This window comes from Arachis stenosperma, chromosome 3 (assembly GCF_014773155.1).
Source record: "Arachis stenosperma cultivar V10309 chromosome 3, arast.V10309.gnm1.PFL2, whole genome shotgun sequence".
Classification (NCBI taxonomy): Eukaryota; Viridiplantae; Streptophyta; class Magnoliopsida; order Fabales; family Fabaceae; genus Arachis; species Arachis stenosperma.
In genome coordinates, this window is record NC_080379.1 from 48,472,764 (window position 1) to 48,490,438 (window position 17,675).

General features: G+C 37.3%; 1 non-coding gene across 1 annotated transcript; it reads left to right on the forward strand.

The window, feature by feature from the left end:
- Window positions 1-10,720: 10,720 nt before the first annotated feature.
- On the forward strand, window positions 10,721-10,828 carry LOC130971601 (small nucleolar RNA R71). Its single transcript, XR_009082812.1, has one exon. It is a non-coding gene; the product is annotated as a small nucleolar RNA R71 (small nucleolar RNA).
- The last annotated feature ends 6,847 nt before the right edge of the window (window positions 10,829-17,675 follow it).

Here is a 17,675-nt window from a genome sequence, read left to right on the forward strand (position 1 = left end):
CCCTCGACTGAGGTGGGAAAACAAACTCTTTCGTCAGAACCAGGCGCTACAAGCTCATAATCCCTCTCCTGGGCACCTCTACCACAAACCCTATGATGTTTTTGCAGCTCTATACAAAAATCAGAGTCCACCACAGAAATACACAGAAGAACCATAGAATCCACCCAATCAGCCATACCCTCAGGGACTTGGGAAGACATCTCAATAATATTTTTGCGAGAAGCCATGAGGCCAACTAGTCCTACAATAAGAAAAGAATATTGGATTACTAAAAAACATCTCGGACAAACAGTAAAACAACTTGACCACACAACCCAACACAGTATGAGGAACAAAAGGAGACCCCAGGACCTACACAAAAGATCCAGGGGCATCCTTTGTAGGCAACCACAAGAAAAGAACCCAAAGGGACCTACAAGTTCACACCCCAGTAATGACCCTTTTTTTTCTCTTAAACCAGAAATCACCAAGAAACCATCGTCTCCATTCCGTAGAAAAAATTCCGACAGAACAAAGCCACCAAAGGAGCAACCTTTTTTCAAAACACAGCAACATGCAAAACCCCAAAGGCACTAAACTACCAGGAAATCCGGCCGAAAGTACACAGAAAGACGAAAAGAAAATCAGAAAACATACATCGTAGTGACAGTCAAGCATGGTAGTATGAAAAGATTCAAGCTTTCCAACAACAACTTAAGCAAAATCAAAACTTTATTGAAGAATCACATTCCAAAAGTAAAAACAGAAACAAAGGAAAAGGTTCAAGCTTTCCAAGCATACAAAATCAAGGCGTCATCAAAAGGATCAAAAACAAAAGTAGCAGAAATAAAAAAGTGAAGAGGAAAGCAAAACCAACCTGGAAGAAGGAAGAAAACCATGAAAAAGGAGTAGCAGAGAATCAACCACAAAGCGGAAAGCACCAAGCAAAGGCCAAAGCGTCACAAAGAAACGAGAGGAGCAGGACAGGAAACGGCAAAAAAGAAGGGAAGTTACAGGGAAAGGAAAACCGTCTCTTGGATACAAAATTTGAATAAAGAAAACCAAGAGAAACGGAATAAAAACAAATTAATAGGGGCATTAAAAACCCTCGCGCATTCCCAAGGAAAAAAGAAAAAAACGCTAAAGGTAAAAAGCGCGCGCTTTCAGAAGAAACGGAGCAGAAACGTTCCGCATTCAAGAAAGAGCTCTACGAAAGATAAAGCGACAAAGTGCTCGAGTTCAGCTTTATCTGAGAAGGCTCAAAGTCCTAAAACCAAGACTCGGCCTCCAGATAAAAGACCAAGCTCGAGCTGGGGCACTGTTCATACCCTAGGTCGAGCTGTCCGACCCGGGATGTTCTACAGACAAAGTGACCGACCTCTTCAGGTCAAGACAACCCAATCTCTTCTCAAAGAACTCGGCCAAGTCACAGGAAGGACCAAACAAAGGACCCAAATAGAGGAACACGTCCCAAATCCAAGGGCGGCCCAAAGCCCGTAGAAATAAAGGCAGTTCCCTTGAAAGATAAGAGGACCTCAGTCAAAGATAAGATAAAGATAAGATAAGATAACTAACTTATCTCATCCAAAGAGGTCACTCTACACCATTATAAATACACTGGAGCACCCAGGTATAACTCATACTCTAATTCTACTCAATACCTGCTTAATAACCTTTCTAACTTAAGCATCGAAGTCCCTTGCAGGTACCCCTCACCCTCCGGGAACGAAGGAATCAGCATCACCACCAAGTCCAACAAGTCAGACACAAACCATTCCAACCAGTACAGAAGATCTTGTCCGAGATCGACCTACAGTTTCAGCTAACCCTCGGAACAGTTACCAACGGTTATTTCCCCCTCTCCTTTGCCGTTCCACTACCTCTTACCCCCCAACCACATTCTCATCCACATTCATCCCCCTCAATTCTCAACCAACCTTCACATCACCTCCCACATCATCAAATCAACCCCCACATCAAATATTTTCCTAATTAAGTGCTTGTGGTATTTTCTGTGTCAAGTTAAGTGTGAGGACAAAACACTAAGAGTCACGGCTAGGCTTAAGGTACAAAACACCAAAGAAAAGAAAAGATAAAGCTGTGTTCAAGGATTAATAAGAGCTTCAAGAGAAAGAGAGTCCATAATATCATCTAAAGAATCACAAAACAAAGAAGATAAGGAAACAAATTCTCAATAAAAGTTACATGTCTTACAAGATATATCTTACCATTCTTATTCATACATTTTTAACCTTTGTGGGTAGAATCATATCCAAGAAAGAGGCAAAAATAAGACTTATAATCAAATTTATGTCTATTATAGGGTCTTAAATAACGAAAGCAAGCACATCCAAAAACTTTAAAGAAGGAAAAGTTTGGTTTATGATGGAATAGAATTTCATAAGGACTCTTATTATCTAAAACCTGTGTATAGGGATGGCAACACTACCTGAACCCGTGGGTACCCACCCCGCACCGGGGCAGGTTTTTAGCGGAGCGGGTTATTGGGAGGGGTGGGACGGGGTCAGATTTAGGTAATACCTACCCCTGTATATATATATATATATATATATATATATATATATATATATATATATATAATATAATTTTAATATATAATATGTATAATATATGTAAAATAATTAGTAAATGATTAATAATATTGTATCATAGTTAAATTTTTACTTTAATTTATGTTATGTATGTGATGATAATTATATAAATTTTGAAATTTAATTTTATTTGTTGGATTTTAATAATTATAGTGGCGGGTAGGAGCGGGGCGGGTACCCGCAGGGGCGGATTAGGGTTCAACGTTTTACTACCCGCAGGTAGAAGTGGGGCGGGTTCTACGGGGGTTTTTGTACGGCGGGACGGGATCGGGTAGAGCAAAAACCCATCCCTACCCGCCCCGTTGCCACCCCTACCTGTGTAGGCAATCTATTTATGATATAGACAAAGGTAACAAATACATCTTCCCAAAATTGGAAGGGAAGATATGCAAAAGCAAGAAGGGATAGTCCCATTTCTGTGATATGTCTGTATTTTCTTTCCACACTTCCTTGTTGGTGATGTGTGTAGGGACATGATTGTCTATGGTGAATACCCTAAGTGTTAAAAAAATCAACAAATACTATAGATATAAATCCACCTCCTTTATCAGTTTATAAAGCCTTGATCTGGTGTCCTGTCTGTTTTTCTATAAGTCTTTTATAGTTTTGAAAAGCTAGTAAAGATTGATATTTATTTTCAAGCAAGAAGATAACTGTAAATTTAGAAAAATCACCAACAAAGCATGCATAGTATCTAAATCCATTTCTGGAATTAATCGGGGCAGGTCCCTAAAAATTAGCAGAAACACATTCTAGTGGTTGATGATATGTAGTTTAAGTTTCATTAAAGTGAAGTCTATGTATTTTAGTCAATGGACAAATTTCACACATATATTGTAAAAATGATCCAGAACTAGATATAGGAGTAGAACACTGATTCATTACTATATGAACTATTTTCATTGCACAGTGGCCAAGTCTTTTATGCCAGAAGATTGTATTATTACTATTCTAATTATAGAAACTATTAAAAACACAAAAATTAGGTGGAATGATTTCTCGGTTGCTAATCCTATTTGAGTTACATTGTATTGAAATAGAAGAATGATTATTACTAAAAAGGTTTATGAGAATAAGAAGAGTTGTAAGACAAAGCAGATTTCTCAAAAGCATACCTAGGAACTCTGAGATTGTGAAAGGAATAGATCCCACTCCTAGCTATGCCCTGTAGGAGAAACTCCCTGGTAGCCTTATCACAAATAAAGCAGAAATCAGGCCAAAATTCAAAAAAGACACCATTATCAGCTGCAAACTTGGAAACACTAAGTAGATTTTGAAAAATTTAGGGTATATGGAGTAAATTTTGTAATAAAAAAATAACATTAGCATATGGATCATGCAAAATTGAAGAACCATAGTTTTTAAATGGCAATACCTGACCCATTACCTACATACACTTGATCAGAGTCATTGATGCTTGATGCGTGAGCATCTTATACCCATTTTCCGCTTATTTTAAGTTAGAATTTATTAAGTTTAATTTTATTTTGGTGTAAAAATCCTCTTTGGATGCTACTTTGAGTTGTTTTAATATTTTAATTATTTCAGGTGAAATTCGGATCAGTTTGGCAGAGTTTTGTGCAAGAAAGAGAAGAATTTGAGCTGTCCATCATGGGCGCCAAACGCTGATAGGAAAAATTGTGATTTACACTTTTTATAACTCGAACAATTCTTATTAATGGCTCCAAAAACTTGGTGCACACTACTATGGTTCACTCACATTCTTCACAACTTTACACAACTAACCAGCAAGTGCACTGGGTCGTCCAAGTAATAAACCTTACGTGAGTAAGGGTCGATCCCACGGAGATTGTTGGTATAAAGCAAGCTATGGTCATTTTGTAAATCTCAGTTAGGCGGATAATAAATGGTTTTGGAGTTTTCAAAATTTTGAAATAAATAAAACATAAAGTAAAGATAGAGATACTTATGTAATCTATTGGTAGGAATTTCAGACAAGTGTATGGAGATGCTGTGTTCCTTCTGAATCTCTGTTTTTCTACTGCTTTCATCCAATCCTTCTTACTCCTTTCCATGGCAAGCTGTATGTAGGGCATCACCGTTGTCAATGGCTACTTCCCATCCTCTCAGTGAAAATGGTCCAAATGCTCTTGTCACAGCACGGCTAATCATCTGTCGGTTCTCGATCATGTCGGAATAGAATCCATTGATTCTTTTGCGTCTGTCACCACGCCCAACAATCGCGAGTTTGAAGCTTGTCACAGTCATTCAATCCTGAATCCTATTCGGAATACCACAGAAAAGGTTTAGACTTTCTGGATTCTCAAGAATGACCGCCAAAGGGTTCTAGCTTATACCACGAAGATTCTGATTAAGGAATCTAAGAGATATACGCTTGGTCTAAGGTAGAACGAAAGTGGTTGTCAAGCACGTGTTCATAAGGATGAATGATGATGAGTTTCACGGATCATCACATCCATCAGGTTGAAGTGCAGCGAATATCTTAGAACAAGAATAAGTTGAATTGAATAGAGAATAGTAGTAATTGCATTAAAACTCGAGGTACAGCAGAGCTCCACACCTTAATCTATGGTGTGTAGAAACTCCACCGTTGAAAAAACATAAGTGATGGTCCAGGCATGGCTGAATGGCCAGCCTCTAAAATGTGATCAAAGATGTAAAATCCCAGATGAAAATACAGTAGTAAAAAGTCCTATTTATACTAGACTAGCTACTAGGGTTTAAATAAATAAGTCTAAGTGTAGAAATCCACTTCCGGGGCCCACTTTGGTGTGTGCTTGGGCTGAGCTTGAGCTTTACACGTGCAGAGGCTTCTCTTGGAGTTAAACGCCAAGTTGTAACATATTTTTGGCGTTTAACTCTGGTTTGTGACATGTTTCTGGCGTTTTACTCCAGAATGCAGCATGGAACTGGCGTTGAACGCCAGTTTGCGTCATCTAGACTCGAACAAAGTATGGACTATCATATATTGCTGGAAAGCTCTGGATGTCTACTTTCCAACACCGTTGAGAGCGCGCCATTTGGAGTTCTGTAGCTCCAGAAAATCATTTCGAGTGTAGAGATGTCAGAATCCAACAACATCAGCAGTCCTTTTTTTAGCCTGAATCAGATTTTGGCTCAGGTCTCTCAATTTCAGCCAGAAAATACCTGAAATCACAGAAAAACACACGAACCCATAGTAAAGTCTAGAAATGTGAATTTTGCATAAAAACTAATAAAAACATCCCTAAAAGTAGCTAGATCCTACTAGAAACTACCTAAAAACAATGCCAAAAAGCGTATAAATTATCTGCTCATCACAACACCAAACTTAAATTGTTGCTTGTCCCCAAGCAACTGAAAATCAAATAGGAAAAAATGAAGAGAATATACTATAAATCTCGAAACATCAATGAATATTAGTTCTAACTAGATGAGCGGGACTTGTAGCTTTTTGCTTCTGAACAGTTTTTGCATCTCACTTTATCCTTTGAAGTTTAGAATGATTGGCATCTATAGGAACTCAGAATTCAGATAGTGTTATTAATTCTCCTAGTTAAGTATGTTGATTCTTGAACACAACTACTTTTATGAGTCTTGGCCGTGGCCCTAAGCACTTTGTTTTCCAGTATTACCACCGGATACATAAATGCCACAGACACATGACTGGGTGAACCTTTTCAGATTGTGACTCAGCTTTGCTAAAGTCCCCAGTTAGAGGTGTCCAGAGCTCTTAAGCACACTCTTTTTGCTTTGGATTACGACTTTAACCATTCAGTCTCAAGCTTTTCACTTGGACCTTCATGCCACAAGCACATGGTTAGGGACAACTTGATTTAGCCGCTTAGGCTTGGATTTATTTCCTTGGGCCCTCCTATCCATTGATGCTCGAAGCCTTGGATCCTTTTTACCCTTGCCTTTTGGTTTTAAGGGCTATTGGCTTTTTGCTCTTGTTTTGGCTTTTTCTGCTTGCTTTCTTTTTCTTTTATTTTTTATTTTCGCTTTTTTTCGCAAGCTTTGTTCTTCACTGCTTTTTCTTGCTTCAAAAATCAATTTTATGATTTTTCAGATCATCAATAACATTTCTCTTTTTCATCATTCTTTCAAGAGCCAAAAATTTTAACATCCATAAACAACAAGATCAAAAATATGCACTGTTCAAGCATTCATTCAGAAAATAAAAAGTATTGTCACCACATCAATATAATTAAACTAATTTCAAGGATAAATTCAAAACTCATGTACTTCTTGTTCTTTTGTATTAAAAACATTTTTTATTTAAGAAAGATGAAGGATTTATGGAATTATTCATAGCCTTAAGACATAGACACTAGACACTAATGATCATGTAACAAAGACACAAACACAGACAAACATGAAGTTTAAAAACTGAAAAACAGAGAGATAAGAACAATGAAGTTAAGGAATGAGTCCACCTTAGTGATGGTGACGCCTTCTCCTTGAAGGACCAATGGTGTTCTTGAGCTCCTCTATGTCTCTTCCTTGCCTTTGTTGCTCCTCCCTCATAGCTCTTTGATCTTCTCTAATCTCATTGAGAATGATGGAGTGCTCTTGGTGTTCCACCCTTAATTCGATCATGTCATGACTCAATCCTTCTAGAGAAGTGTTGAGTTGTTCCCAATAGTTCTTTGGAGGAAAATGCATCCCTTGAGGCATCTCAGGGATTTCTTGATGATGAGCTTCCTCATGCGTCTCTTGAGATCCATGGATGGGCTCTCTTGTTTGCTTCATCCTCTTCTTAGTGATGGGCTTGTCCTCTTCAATGAGGATGTCTCTTTCTATGACAACTCCAACTGAGTAGCATAGATGACAAATGAGATGAGGAAAAGCTAGCCTTGCCAAGGTAGAGGGCTTTTCGGCTACTTTGTAGAGTTCTAGAGGGATGACTTCATGAACTTCTACTTCCTCTCTAATCATGATGATATGGATCATGATGACCCGATCTACAGTAACTTCGGATCGGTTGCTAGTGGGGATGATGGAGCATTGGATGAACTCCAACCATCCTCTAGCCACAGGCTTAAGGTCCAGTCTTTTCAATTGAACCGGCTTACCTTTTGAGTCTCTTTTCCATTGAGCTCCTTCCACATATATGTCCATGAGGACTTGGTCCAACCTTTGATCAAAGTTGACCCTTCTAGTGTAGGGGCGTGCATCTTCTTGCATTATAGGCAAGTTAAATGCCAACCTTACATTCTCCGGACTGAAATCTAAGTATTTCCCCCGAACCATTGTAAGAAAATTCTTTGGATTCGGGTTCATACTTTGATCATGGTTCCTAGTGATCCATGCATTGGCATAGAACTCCTGAACCATTAAGATTCCGATTTGTTGAATGGGGTTGGTCAGAACTTCCCAACCTCTTCTTTGGATCTCATGTCGGATCTCTGGATACTCATTTTTCTTGAGCATGAAAGGGACCTCAGGGATCATCTTCTTCTTGGCCACAACTTCATAGAAGTGGTCTTGATGGGCTTTTGAGATGAATCTCTCCATCTCCCATGACTCGGAGGTGGAAGCTTTTGTCTTCCCTTTCCTCTTTCTAGAGGTTTCTCCGACCTTAGGTGCCATCAATGGTTATGGAAAAACAAAAAAGCTATGCTTTTACCACACCAAACTTAGAATGTTGCTCGTCCTCGAGCAAAAGAAGAGAAAGAATAGAAGAAGAAGAAGAAGATATGGAGGAGAGGGAGAGATGTGTGGGTTTGGTCAAGGGGGAGAAGAGAGGGTTGTGTTGTGTGAAAATGAAGAAGGATGGAGGGGTTCATATAGTGGAGGGAGAGGGAATGGGGTTCGGTCATTTAGGGTGGGATTGGGTGGGAAAGAGATTTTGAATTTGAAGGTAGGTGGGGTTTATGGGGAAGAGTGGATGGATGTGAGTGGTGAAGAGGTGATGGGGAAGAGAGATTGAGGTGATTGGTGAAGGGTATTTGGGGAAGAGTGTTATTGGATTGTGTGAAGAGGAGAGAAGGTGAGTTGAGGTAGGTGGGGATCCTGTGGGGTCCACAGATCCTGAGGTGTCAAGGACGAATCATCCCTGCACCAATTAGGCATGTAAAATGCCCTCTGCCTGCAATCCTGGTGTTTAACGCCAGACTGAAGCTTGTTTCTGGTGTTAAACGCCCAAATGTAGCTTGTTTCTGGCGTTTAACGCTAGCCTGATGCTTGTTGCTGGCATTAAACGCCAGCTTTCCTCAGGGTGCAATCCTGGCATTTAAACGCCAGATTACTGCTTGTTTCTGGTGTTCAACACCAGATTCATGCTCTGTTCTGGCGTTGAACGCTAGCCAGATGCTCCTTACTGGCGTTTAAACGCCAATAAGCTCTTCCTCCAAGGTGTGCTGTTTATTCTGCTGTTTTTTATTCTGTTTTTAATTTTAGCAATTATTTTGTGACTCCACATGATCATAAACCTAATAAAACATAAAAGAACAATAGAAATATAGATAAATAAAAATTGGGTTGCCTCCCAATAAGCGCTTCTTTATTGTCAATAGGTTGACAGTGAGCTCTCATGGAGCTCACAGATCATCAGAGCATTGTTGGGACCTCCCAACACCAAACTTAGAGTTTGACTATGGGGGCTTTGTTTGACTCTGTATTGAGAGAAGATTTTCATACTTCCTCTCCATGTTTACAGAAGGATAACCTTGAGCTTTAAACACAACGTAGTCCCCATTCAATTAAAGGACTAGTTCACCTCTATCAACATCAATCACAACTCCTGCTGTGGCTAGGAAGGGTCTTCCAAGGATGATGCATTCATCCTCTTCCTTCCCAGTGCCTAGGATTATGAAATCAGCAGGGATGTAAAGGCCTTTAACCTTTACTAACACGTCCTCTACCAATCCATAAGCTTGTTTTATTGACTTGTCTGCCATCTCTAATGAGATTCTTACAGCTTGTACCTCAAAGATCCTCAGCTTCTCCATTACAGAGAGTGGCATAAGATTTATACATGACCCCAGGTCACACAGAGCCTTCTCAAAGGTCATGGTGCCTATGGTACAGGGTATTAAGAATTTGCCAGGATCTTATTTCTTTTGAGGTAGAGTTTGCTGAACCCATGTATCTAGTTCACTAATGAGCAAGGGAGGTTCACCTTAACAAGTCTCATTACCAAACAACTTGGCATTCAGCTTCATGATGGCTCCTAGATATTGAACAACTTGCTCTTTAGTTACATCTTCATCCTCTTCAGAGGAAGAATAGTTTTCAGAGCTCATGAATGGCAAAAGGAGGTTCAATGGAATCTCTATGGTCTCTAAATGAGCCTCAGATTCCTTAGGTTCCTCAGTTTGGAACTCCTTTTTGTTCAGAGGACGTCCCAGGAGGTCTTCCTCACTGGGATTCACGTCCTTCTCATCCTTTGTGTATTTGGCCATATTGATTATATCAATGACCTTGCACTCTCTTTTTGGATTCTCTTCTGTATTGCTTGGGAGAGTACTAGGAGGAGTTTCAGTGATTTTCTTACTCAGCTGGCTCACTTGTGCCTCTAAATTTCTAATGGAGGACCTTGTTTCACTCATAAAACTTAAAGTGGCCTTAGACAGATTAGAGACTATGTTTGCTAAGCTAGAGGGACTCTGCTCAGAATTCCCTGTCTATTGCTGAGAAGATAATGGAAAAGGCTTGCTATTGCTAAGCATGTTTCTTCCACCATTATTAAAGCCTTGTTGAGGCTTTTGTTGATCCTTCCATGAGAAATTTGGATGATTTCTCCATGAGGAATTATAGGTGTTTCCATAAGGTTCACCCATGTAATTTACCTCTACCATTGCAGGGTTCTCAGGATCATAAGCTTCTTCTTCAGAAGATGCCTCTTTAGTACTGTTGGATGCATTTTGCTATCCATTCAGACTTTGAGAAATCATGTTGACTTGCTGAGTCAACATTTTGATCTGAGCCAATATGGCATTCAGAGCATCAATTTCAAGAACTCCCCTCTTCTGAGGCATCCCATTACTCACAGGATTCCTCTCAGAGGTGTACATGAATTGGTTATTTGCAACCATGTCAATAAGTTCTTGAGCTTCTGTAGGCGTTTTCTTTAGGTGAATAGATCCACCTGCAAAATGGTCCAGTGACATCTTAGAGAACTCAGATAGACCATAATAGAATATATCCAAAATAGTCCACTCTGAAAGCACGTCAGAAGGACACCTTTTGGTCATCTACTTGTATCTTTCCCAAGCTTCATAAAGGGATTCACCATCTTTTTGTTTGAAGGTCTGAACATCCACTCTAAGCTTGCTCAGTTTTTGAGGAAGAAAGAACTTAGCCAAGAAGGCCGTGACCAGCTTATCCCAAGAGTCCAGGCTATCTTTAGGTTATGAGTCCAACCATGTTCTAGCTCTGTCTCTTACAGTAAAAGGGAAAAGCATGAGCCTGTAGACTTCAGGATCTACTCCATTAGTCTTAACAGTCTCACAGATCTGCAAGAACTCAGTTAAAAACTGATAGGGATCTTCTGATGAAAGTCCATGAAACTTTCAGTTCTATTGCATTAGAGCAACTAGTTGAGGTTTCAGCTCAAAATTGTTTGCTCCAATGGCAGGGATTGAGATGCTTCTTCCATCAAATTTGGAAGTAGGTGTAGTATAATCACCAAGCATCCTCCTTGCATTATTATTTTTGGCTGCCATCTCCTCTTCCTTTTCAAAAATTTCTGTAAGGTTGTCTCTGGATTGTTGTAATTTAGCTTCTCTTAATTTTTTCCTCTTCAGAGTCCTTTCAGGTTCAAGATCTGCTTCAACAAGAATATTCTTGTCCTTGCTGCTGCTCATATGAAAAAAGAAGGGAACAAAAAATAATAATAGGGATCCTCTTTACCACAGTAGAGAGATTCCTTTATGTTAGTAGAAGAAGAAAAGAATAGAAGAAGGAAAAGAGGAAAATTCGAACTCAGAGAGGAAGAGGGGGTTCGAATTTTAGGATGAAGAGAAGTGTTAGTAATTAAATAAATAAATTGAAAGAGATGAGAGAGAGAGAATTTCAAAAATTAATTTTGAAAAAAGGGTTAGTGATTTTTGAAAATTAAGAGAAGAATTAAAATTAAAATTAAAATTTGAAACAATTAGTTAATTAAAAGAATTTTGAAAAAGATGAGGGAATTTTCGAAAATTAGAGAGAGAAAAGTAGTTAGGTGGTTTTGAAAAAGATAAGAAGTAGTGAAACAAACAAAAAGTCAGATAGTTAGTTGAAAAAGATTTGAAAATCAATTTTGAAAAGATAAGAAGTTGGAAAAGATTTTGAAATTGATTTTGAAAAAGATATAATTTGAAAAAGATATTTTAAAAAGGTATGATTGAAAAAGATATTTTGGAAAAGATTTGATTTTTAAAATTAAAATTGATTACTTGACTAACAAGAAACTAAAAGATATGATCCTAAAATTTAAAGATTGAACCTTTCTTAACAAGAAAGTAACAAACTTCAAATTTTTGAATCAATCACATTAATTGTTAGTAAAGTTTTTGAAAATCATGAAATAAAGATAAGAAAAAAAGTTTGAAAATTAATTTTGAAAATTTTTTGAAAATAATAAGAAAAATGAAAAAGATTTGATTTTTGAAAAAGATTTTGAAAAGATAGGATTTTTAAAATTGAAATCTTGACTTGACTAACAAGAAACAACTTATTTTAAAAAAATTTTACTAAGTCAACCCAAAGATTTCGAATTTATGAGTAAAATAAGGAAAAGATATTTTTTATTTTTGAATTTTTTAATGATGAGAGAGAAAAAAGAAAAGATATCATTTTTGTGTTTTTCTCTTTTTTTTTTCAGTAAACAGCAAGATTGACACAAGACATGAAAAATTAAGATCAAAACACATAATGCATGTAAGAACACTTTGAATGTCAAGATGAATACCAAGAACACTTTGAAGATCAAGATGAACATCAAGACTTATTTTTGAAAAATTTTCAAGAAAAGAAAAACATGCAAGACACCAAACTTAGAAATTTTCAATGCTTAGACACTATGAATGCAAAAATGCATATGAAAAACAACAAAAAACACAAAACAAGAAAATATGAAGATCAAACAAGAAGACTTGTCAAGAACAACTTGAAGATCATGAAGAACACATGCATGAATTTTGGAAAAATGCAAAAGTTTTAAAAACATGCAATTGACACCAAACTTAAAAATTGACACTAAACTCAAACAAGAAACACAAAAATATTTTTTATTTTTATGATTTTATGATTTTTCTGTATTTTATTATTTTTTTCGAAAATTTTTTTTTTGAAAAACGAAAACAAAGAAAGAATTTTGAAAGATTTTTGAAAAATTTTTGAAAAGAAAATTACCTAATCTGAGCAACAAGATGAACCGTTAGTTGTCCAAACTCGAACAATCCCCGACAACGGCACCAAAAATTTGATAGGAAAAATTGTGATTTACACTTTTTATAACTCGAACAATTCTTAGTAATGACTCCAAAAACTTGGTGCACACTACTATGGTTCACTCACATTCTTCACAACTTCGCACAACTAACCAGCAAGTGCACTGGGTCGTCCAAGTAATAAACCTTACGTGAGTAAGGGTCGATCCCACGGAGATTGTTGGTATGAAGCAAGCTATGGTCATCTTGTAAATCTCAGTTAGGCGAATAATAAATGGTTATGGAGTTTTCAAAATTTTGAAATAAATAAAACATAAAGTAAAGATAGAGATACTTATGTAATTCATTGGTAGGAATTTCAGACAAGTGTATGGAGATGATGTGTTCCTTCTAAATCTCTGCTTTCCTACTGCTTTCATCTAATCCTTCTTACTCCTTTCCATGGCAAGCTGTATGTAGGGCATCACCGTTGTCAATGGCTACTTCCCATCCCCTCAGTGAAAATGGTCGAAATGCTCTTGTCACAGCACGGCTAATCATCTGTCGGTTCTCGATCATGTCGGAATAGAATCCATTGATTCTTTTGCGTCTGTCACCACGCCCAACAATCGCGAGTTTGAAGCTCGTCACAGTCATTCAATCCCTGAATCCTACTCGGAATACCACAGACAAGGTTTAGACTTTCCGGATTCTCAAGAATGACCGCCAAAGGGTTCTAGCTTATACCACGAAGATTCTGATTAAGGAATCCAAGAGATATACGCTCGGTCTAAGGTAGAACGGAAGTGGTTGTCAAGCACGCATTCATAAGGATGGATGATGATGAGTGTCACGGATCATCACATCCATCAGGTTGAAGTGCAGCGAATATCTTAGAACAAGAATAAGCTGAATTGAATAGAGAATAGTAGTAATTGCATTAAAACTCGAGGTATAGCAGAGCTCCACACCTTAATCTATGGTGTGTAGAAATTCCACCGTTGAAAATACATAAGTGATGGTCCAGGCATGGCCGAATGGCCAGCCTCCAAAATGTGATCAAAGATGTAAAATCCCAGATGAAAATACAGTACTAAAAAGTCCTATTTATACTAGACTAGCTACTAGGGTTTACAGAAATAAGTCTAAGTGCAGAAATCTACTTTCGGGGCCCACTTTGGTGTGTGCTTGGGCTGAGCTTGAGCTTTACACGTGCAGAGACTTCTCTTAGAGTTAAACGCCAAGTTGTAACATGTTTTTGGCGTTTAACTCTGGTTTGTGACGTGTTTCTGGCGTTTTACTCCAGAATGCAGCATGGAACTGGCATTGAACGCCAGTTTGCGTCATCTAAACTCGAACAAAGTATGGACTATCAAATATTGCTGGAAAGCTCTGGATGTCTACTTTTCAACGTCATTGAGAGCGCGCCATTTTGAGTTCTGCAGCTCCAGAAAATTCATTTCGAGTGCAGGAAGGTCAGAATCCAACATCATCAGCAGTCCTTTTTTAGCCTAAATCAGATTTTTGCTCAGGTCCCTCAATTTCAGCCAGAAAATACCTGAAATCACAGAAAAATACACAAACCCATAGTAAGGTCTAGAAATGTGAATTTTGCATAAAAAATAATAAAAGCATCCCTAAAAGTAGCTAGATCCTACTAGAAACTACCTAAAAACAATGCCAAAAAGCGTATAAATTATCCGCTCATCAAACGCCTAACTGGCATTTAGCGCCAGCAACTCAGAATGCAAACTGGAGTTTCTACCCTTGAGGGCGCTAAATGCCACACCTGGCGTTTAGCACCAAGGAGCCGAATTTAAACCTCTTCAAAGGAGCTTTAGTGGATTTAGCGCTTAGTTGTTATCTTATCTTTTATTTTTGTAATTTTTTATTTACAAAAAAATCTTTTAGGTTTAGAATTTAATATTTTATTTTATTTCAAATCAAATTTGGTTAGATATAAAAGGAAAAAGATTCACTCTTCAGGGGGATCTTCTGACTTCCGCACGTTTCACTTTTCGAAACCCTTATTTTCTCTGTAAGTCATGAGCCACTAAACCTTCTTGGTTAAGGTTAGGAACTCTATTTATTTCTATCGATTGAGATTATTATTTTTTATTTTAATTAATATATTGATTTAGTTTCAAGGATTGCTTTCATTCTTCATCTTATGAATTTGGGTAGAACGACAGTATAAGTGTATAACCCTTATTCTATATGTGTTCTTGTGATTCTTGAAAGAGTTATCTCGCTTGAACGACAACTTGAAAGCAAATTCCTCCTAAATTGCTAATTATTTGAACTAATCGGGATACGTGACATATAATTCTCTTAGTTTTGGGTAATTAGGATTTCTGTGGCCATAAATTAGAATTGCTCTTAACACTCTAACCTACATTAAGTGACCAAGATATTGGCGGTTGATTTGGGTTAGAAGAGACTAAATCACTAAGACATTAGGGTTTAGTTAATTACAGTTTGCCATGAAATAAATCTTGCATGATTAAAATAGTTAGTAAGAAAACTTAATCCGGATGAATAAACAACTCCGAAGATTTAACTATTTTCTCTCATATATTTCACACTACTTTTATTGTTTTCTCTCTAATTCTCTGAATTTACTGTTTAATGTATTTTACAACCCTCAAAACACAACTTTCTACTTGCCTGACTAAGTGATTTATTCAACCATTGTTGCTCAGTCGATCAATCTTTGTGGGTTCGACCCTCACTCACCTGAGGTATTACTTGGTACGACTCGGTGCACTTGCCGGTTAGTTTGTGGATTGAAAAATTCTGCACCATTGCTCGTAGTGGAAGTTAGCAAATTGGATGGATTGGGGGTCAAGTGATGGCTCGCACCAGAATCTGCAAGCCAGGCAGCATCACTTATGGAGGAGGAAGAGCTTGTGAGATATGCAGTTGATTGATGGAAACTTGAAGGGGGTGGTGGAGGTTGAGCATTAAGGTAGGGAGGCTGAGAAGATGAGGTAGAGTTTCTAAGAATTAGGGTTGAAAGACTGATCAAACCTATGATAGCAGTTCCATACCACATGACCCATCCTTTCACACAGACGACACTGCATTCTTGTGTTATTGTTGTTGTATCCAAATTTGCCTCCTCCTTTACTATTTCTACCTCCAAATCCTCTTCTAAAAGCATTACCTCTGTTGGGATCAAAATTATGAGAAGGATTCTACCCATAATGGGCTACATGCATGCCAAAGGTTGGTTTCTTGAAGCGTTCAAGCATTTTTTATGGGAAGAAATATACGTTATATATTCTTCAAAAAGACACTCAATAATAGCCTGAAGATGATCATTTTCTGGCACTTCATATCCCACAGCAAATAGAGAGTCAACAATTCTTTTAATTTTGGACAAGTAATAAGCAGCGGAACTTGTTTTCTTGCAGGATCTCAATTGGCTCTTGAGACTTTGAACACGAGTAGAGGAGGCTGCCTGAAAGCAATCATCAACCTTTGCCCATACTTCAAAAAATCTTGAGAGGTGAATTACTTTGTTCTTGAAGCAATTAGTCATGGAAGCAACGAGCCATGTTGTGAGGGTTCTATCTCTCTGGCGCCAAGTTTTGTATTCTTCGAATTCTGTAACCGTTTTTTTGGTAGCATCAGTTGTAAACTGCTCAGAAATCTTAGAGGGTCAAGATGACTTTCAAGACCAGGACTCTCAATAGTGAGAATTGCAAGGTACCCCCATGTAGAGTAGTTATCTTCATTTAGTTTTTCAACAATTGGGGAGAAGGTCTTCTTTGTTGAATCAGAAAGGATAATTTTCATTGCGTAGCTGAAACTAAGCAATATGCTCTTGATACCATAAAAGATTCAAAGAAGGTAAGAAAGAACAGTAAGCTCAGCTCTATGAGAAAGAGCAGTGATAGGTTTAAACAAAAAGGAAAAATTAAAACAGAGACAAAGACTTATAATGAAAATAATCAAGCATCATTTCATTTCAAAATTACACACTTTTACTAAGCCAAGTTTGCTGTCTCTATATATACACGGCTAATGACTATTAAAACTCAAGACTTATTAAGAAAGTCACTAGTAACTAATCTAGAAAGACACCAATGCAGTTTTGCACACTGCTATTGTACATTATTACTCTTTATCTTTAATAGTATGAAAATCTTCATAAAATCTATAAACTTGAGCTATCTAATGTGTCAAGATTCTTGTAATGGTAAAAACACATTTTAAAATATTTTTTGTAACATTCATGGTTAATAAAAATTTAATTATAAATTTAAAAATTAACGTAAAAACTTTATTATAAATTTTTAAAATATAAAAATTTAATCACAAATTTAAAAAATTTATAGAGGATAATAGAATAATTTAACCATTAGAATATTACTAATAGTTTTAATTTCAAGTTCATATGAGTGCCTAACTTGGTTAATATTTATTATCTATGGTGAATATTTTTATTCATATATATACACTACTTTTTCGTAATATCACACACAAATTTCTCCATATAAACACCAATTATGTGACGTTGAAACAACATCCCTCAACATCTTATATGATCCCGATAGCATACCATGATGGCTGTTAACTCAATGACACATATGGATTCCCATTTATTATTATGTTCCTTTATTATTTTGTTGCTTACGTACATCTCCCCTACGAATTTGGGATCCCTTCTTGATTCTCACGCCCGTATCTTCCAGATTTCACATTGCCGTACCTGCCATGCTTCAAGTCGTCTTCTCCTTTTTCTCAATTATTTATTCTT